The sequence below is a fragment of the Eschscholzia californica genome, unplaced genomic scaffold (assembly GCF_041429995.1).
Source record: "Eschscholzia californica isolate CP2 unplaced genomic scaffold, dmEscCali1.0.p SCAF_188, whole genome shotgun sequence".
NCBI classification, from domain to species: domain Eukaryota; kingdom Viridiplantae; phylum Streptophyta; class Magnoliopsida; order Ranunculales; family Papaveraceae; genus Eschscholzia; species Eschscholzia californica.
The window spans coordinates 32,501-38,863 of NW_028238296.1; the positions used below are offsets into that span (position 1 = coordinate 32,501).

At 35.9% G+C, this 6,363-nt stretch overlaps 2 non-coding genes across 2 annotated transcripts; both read left to right on the top strand.

Moving 5' to 3' along the window:
- The first annotated feature begins 4,485 nt into the window (after positions 1 to 4,485).
- Positions 4,486 to 4,559, top strand: TRNAP-UGG (transfer RNA proline (anticodon UGG)). Its single transcript has one exon. It is a non-coding gene; the product is annotated as a tRNA-Pro (tRNA).
- A 190-nt stretch (positions 4,560 to 4,749) lies between these two features.
- TRNAW-CCA (transfer RNA tryptophan (anticodon CCA)) lies at positions 4,750 to 4,823 on the top strand. Its single transcript has one exon. It is a non-coding gene; the product is annotated as a tRNA-Trp (tRNA).
- Positions 4,824 to 6,363: the final 1,540 nt, after the last annotated feature.

The window sequence follows — 6,363 nt, forward strand, 5'->3', positions numbered from 1 at the left end:
AACCGTATGCATCCAAAGGTGCGTGTACGGTTCCTAAGGGATACAATTTTGTCCTAATCAAACCGACTTCATCGAGAAAGAATACTTTTTTTAGGCCAAAACGTTGATAATGAGATCTCGAATCAACTTATTGGTCTCATGATATATCTTACTATAGAGGATGATACCAAGGATCTTTATTTGTTTATAAACTCTCCTGGTGGATGGGTAACACCCGGAATAGCTATGTATGATACTATGCAATTTGTGCAACCAGATGTACATACAATATGCATGGGATTGGCCGCTTCAATGGGGTCTTTCATCCTGGTCGGGGGAGAAATTACCAAACGTCTAGCATTCCCTCACGCTTGGCGCCAATGAGTTTTTATTTGAGAGAAAAAGAAGACTATGCCTTCGCCATATAGAATATGAATAATAAGTAATAATAGCATGGCACTTCGAGTTCGATATGAGCAAACCATTATTGTTTTTTCATAACATGAGATTCTGTATCGAGAGAGTAGTATGAGACAAAAGGTATTTCCGATTTGATCTTATCTATCGGGGGTCCATTTCAGCGTCACAAACTTTTTTGTTTTCACACCAGAGGTCTCTTTCCAATATTTATGTTACGAAAGAGTATTAAAATGAAAAAAAAAAAACGATCATTTTTTCCTTATTTGATGATCGGATCAAAAAGAAACTTTGGGATTGCTGAATCACAAAGGAGATAAATATATAAAGCAACGGAACCATCATAGTATTTTTTAACTCTCCCGAAAGGAAGGGTGGTAAATGGATCATTTAACGATTTGGGTCTGATAGATCCTATGTTTTCTCTTTCTTCAATGAAAGGAAAAAGTAAATTCCATTCTAGAGCCGTATGCAATGCGCAAAAAATGCCTGTACGGTTGTTCAATTCTATTTTTTTTTTCTTGTTCTTTATCTCTTTCCTTCGCACGATCGGGCGAGATAGGGGAAGCACTCATTATGTTATATCATCAGGGTAATGATCCACCAACCTGCTAGTTCTTTTTATGAGGCACAAACAGGAGAATTTGTCCTGGAAGCGGAAGAACTGTTGAAACTCCGCGAAACCCTCACAAGGGTTTATGTACAAAGAACGGGCAATCCCTTATGGGTTGTATCCGAAGACATGGAAAGGGATGTTTTTATGTCAGCAACAGAAGCCCAAGCCCATGGAATTGTTGATCTTGTAGCGGTCGAAAATACCGAGGATTTCACGTAAATCCGTGATTCCATTTCGAACCATAATTGAATGAACTGTGATTTGATATTTTATCTTCTTACCGAGGTAAAATGGGGTAAAATATTCAATGAAATCGACGTAATTCATAATCATCCGGTTAGGATCGATCTAAACCAGCCCATTCTGTATACGATTCAGCATGCCAACTATTAAACAACTTATTAGAAACACAAGACAGCCAATCAGAAATGTCACAAAATCCCCCGCTCTTCGGGGATGTCCTCAGCGTCGAGGAACATGTACTAGGGTGTATGTGCGACTCGTTCAGATCATGAACTGGAACAAAAGAAAGGAGACAATTTTGACAGTATCAATGATCAGTACCAATGAATAGGATAGAATGGAAGAGTTCCACTCACTATCTAAAAAAAGACCTCTATTGTGTATAAAATTTATGGTTTCCATTGGTAGAAATCCAATCACCTCAATTGGAGATGAGAAGCAATTCCCCATTGGTAGCAAATGGTTATCCATTAAGCGGGGAATGGTATTTAAAAAGCAGAAAAATTATGCTCCCACTCTTGCAAGAACGGATTAACAGGGTCAGCTACCTAACCAACCTTCATAATTAAATGCCGTTACTGTATGGGTAGATCTCATTGTGAAAAGACCTATTACTGTAGAATTTATGGGTAGAGCCAAAGAGTGTGAACTGTACAAGTTACTAAAACTAAATAGGGAAGGGGCTCCGGTGTATAGAAAGGACCTCACCGTTTAAAAAGTAACCATAGAAACGATGGAACCCACTATTTATTCATTTACATTTACGACTTAATTTACTTTTACTATTTTTTGGATACCGAGTATCGATACAATTTCTTATTTCGAGGTGAAATGCTTCAAAAAAAATCGTGGTTGGGAAGGTCATAGTAGCAAAAGCCATTGGAATTTTTATTTTATACACCGGAAGAATCAGTTTTGTTATTAATAGACCAGGAGGGGGAAAAAGAATGACTGAAAGAAACGAAATCAATCAGTTATTCATCAAAGTTTCATTTGATTCAATGACCAGAATTAGACGAGGATATATAGCTCGGAGACGTAGAACAAAAATTCGTTTATTTGCATCAACCTTTCGAGGGGCTCATTCAAGACTTACTCGAACTATTACTCAACAGAAAATGAGAGCTTTGGTTTCTGCTCATCGAGATAGGGGCAGGCAAAAGAGAGATTTTCGTCGTTTGTGGATCACTCGTATAAATGCAGTAATTCGTGAGAATAGGGTATCCTATAGTTATAGTCGATTAATACACGATCTGCACAAGAGGCAGTTGCTTCTTAATCGTAAAATACTTGCACAAATAGCTATATCAAATAGGAATTGTCTTTACATGATTTCCAATGAGATCATTAAATAAGGGGATTGGAAGGAATCCACCAGAATTGATTTAAGCGGAGTTCCCCGGAGAATGAACTCCGGGAAGGTAGAGTCTAAATTACTACGATAAAGTAGTAAAAATGAACGAACACGTTTCAATAATAAAAATAAAAGATTTTATCTTTTTATTCCCCGATTCTATTTTGTTTTCTTATGACATGACAATCCAATCTGGATTCTCTAATTTTTCGAACAAAACATCAACCTGGGTTGGGGTTCGAATTGCAATTTTGATTCAATTGAGGCGTAGGCCTATTTATTTCTGGTTCTAGGACCAGTAGTTCTAGGGGTTGACTCGGTTCTCTCAAATTGTTTCTCATTATTAAGAAAAGGTAACAAAGATAAAATACGAGCTTGTTTTATAGCAATAGTAATTAATCGTTGTTGTTTCAAGGTTAATCTATTCACTCGTCGAGATAATATTTTTCCTTGTTCACTAATAAATCGACTAATTAAACTCATGTTTCTATAATCAATTCGATCCCCCGATCCAATTGGGGGCAAACGCCTACGAAAAGATCGCTTGGATTTAAGAAAAGGTCGCTTGGATTTATCCATGGTTTATTCCTTATCTCTAAAATCCTATTTCTGAATTCGAATTCATTTGGGATCCGACCAAAATAGGATTTGATTTGTTTCTATATATTATATGTAATTTGTTCTTGTTACTTCGAAGGGTAGCACACACACACGCCCCTTCAATCTATTTCTTTATCTCCCCATGAATTGTATGCTTGTAACAATAGGGACAGAATTTTCTCAATTCCAATCGACTAGGTGTATTGTGTCGATTCTTTTGAGTAATATATCTGGAAATGCCCGGCGATTCCTTATTAACACTGTTTCGGACACAACTAGTACATTCCAAAATAACTCTGACTCTGACCTCTTTACCCTTGGCCATGAACCTCCTTTGAATTTTGGATTCACTCAACGCTTCGCTTTTCGATCCGAAACGAAGAAAAAAAGTAAAAAAAAAAAAATAGAAGTTGCTAACTCGAAATCCAATTATGAAAGATTTCATTGCAATCAATAGAGCAATAATAATAAGTGATACAACAATTTCTAACTATTAATTATTTCTAACCCTAGTACAGTATTTCGTTTAAGTATCTTGTATGATTTTGTTGCCCTAGAACTACATTTATTGCTATTTGCGTACTCCCCCTATTAATTATTAATAGTAGAATTTGAGCCTGACCCGAGTTTTACTGAGGTTGAATCCACTTTGATTCTTTATTTTTCTGCCCTTACATATCCTAAAAAACCGAAAAAAGAAGAAAACAAAGAAAAGAGAGGAAGAAGGATTAGTCAGAGATAATTTATTATATCACTAATCTTCTTCGTCCCTTCTCATGTCAATAACTAGAATGAAAAAAGGGGAATGTCAACGCATCTGGGAATAAATGATTGATCTCTATCAATAGACCTGCTAAGGACCCGAACCATAGAGTACTTAGCACAGGTGCCACGGAGAGATATGTTTTTATATCTCGCATTGAAAATCCTCCTTCTTTAATTGTAATACATATATGATCAGATGCATATGTAGTTAAGGATCACTTGTATTTGTACGCGGAATCCCTAACAACAATGGATATATACAACGACCCGGTAGATAAGATTCCCCTTTCCTTAAAACAGAAAAAGACGCCCCCTTCTTCCTGAGTATTACCGATAAATATTAATTTATTTATATGTTTATATGTTGGGTTTCATATGTATATAATTTTTTATTATATGTTATATGAGACCAAAAAGAAAAAATGGCAAGCGAAATTGTATATCAATGGGGAAATAATGATGTGGAAAACAAGACAGGGATTCTCTACAATGACACTGTATACCAATTGAAAGGGATGTAGCGCAGCTTGGTAGCGCGTTTGTTTTGGGTACAAAATGTCACGGGTTCAAATCCTGTCATCCCTACCTATTCCTTCTCCTACGGGCAGTAACAAGTATGGGCAATAACGGGGGGATCCATTGAGATCGATGAAAATTGGATAGACTCAATCTTTCATTTCAGTTTATGATACTATCTGCATGCAAGGTGTATTGGGCGTACAAAAAGAATCCTTTTCTTTCTTTTCTTTACGGTCTTATCTATTGTGATAAGAAAGCGCTCTTAGTTCAGCTCGGCAGAACGTGGGTCTCCAAAACCCGATGTCGTAGGTTCAAATCCTACAGAGCGTGATTCTGTTCTTCTTAGGTCGAATTTCAATGAAATAACTTCACTAACTTGAACAGCAACCTGAATCTGAATTTGACCTCCTGCGGGTTAAAAAAAGAAGGGGGTCAATCAAAAAACGAGATCTTACTTAATCAAAGATCCAACTGATCACCGCGCCTGTATTGTAAATATGCAGTTACGAATAATCCAGCCAAAGTAATAGGAATTAGACCTAACACGATTCCAAATAGTAAAACTTCAATCATTTCGATTTGTTTGATGTTTGAAAGGGGAAGAAAAAAGAGAGGTAATATCTATCTTTAAATATTAATCCGAATCGACCATGAATCTCAATGACCCAAGAATTTACAATTGACGCGGGAAGGCATTCTAGAGTGCCTAGAATCTCACAGAAACATTTATTTTTATGAATTTAGAATTCAATTCAAATAAGTCGTATTTTGCTCAGACCAATAAATAGAGCTGGGGTTATAGTTGAAGCCGCCAGTAGAAAACCGAAATAACTAGTTATAGTAGGCATGAGGGAGCTAAATGAGATACGTTCTTTTTATACATATGGTTATAAAAAACTTACCTAAGTTTCCGCTTTTGAAAGATAAGAGGATACGAAAAAATACCAATTGATAGAATCCGTTCCAATTGAAAGTTTTTGATTCATCTTTCATTATCATTTATCATTATAGACGTCACTAACAAAGATAGAGTGAGAGAAGTGGAAAAAAAAGATTGATTCATCATCTGTGACATCTACCCATGCCGTGATTTCGACTCAACAGATTCATTGAGCAACTCGTGGGTAAAGTAATAGGAAAAGAACCTTGTAGTGGAATTTCATTTATAAATGAAACTCTCTTTGAATCACTATGGAATTAAATCAAATTGGAAAATTTTTTCTTTTTTAATTGTATAGAATCCAGTTTCTATTCTGGAACAAAGGACCTTAGAATACCTTTTGCTTTACCTCATTAGATTCAGTGGTTACCCCATTAGATTAAGCATGTAGGCTCATTAATTATACATAATATCTCGACTGCTAAGAAAAAAGTGTCGCACGATCGCTCGAAGAAATAAAAGCCTTAGTTCGGTACAACTCAATTTTAAGACTAGTAATTCTATTATCTTTTGGTTTTAGGTTCTACATGCTGTCTTTCCATATTAGGGAGTCCTATCCTTGGAGCTAGTCAAGAAGGAACCTTTGGATGTAATGCAGCAACGGTTGCATCACGCATATTGATTGTTCCAACTATTGTTTGTTTTCTTTCATTGAATACTATCTACTAATCTTATTGTACTACTAACCGATTTCTTGAACTGAAAGGATTTGAACAAAAACCTTTTTCTTTTATACATATACAACAGGGTTCTAGATTTCGTATCTAATTGAATTGTGTGAATATGATAATATCTTTCATGAATTATTAGAACCCGTTGGACTCACACTCTACCAGATCCTCGGGTTCTAGTCCAAAGTTAGTAATGGAAAGAACCCTATACTTATACTACTACAGGAATTTGAAAAATTTTCGATTGAATAGCACACGG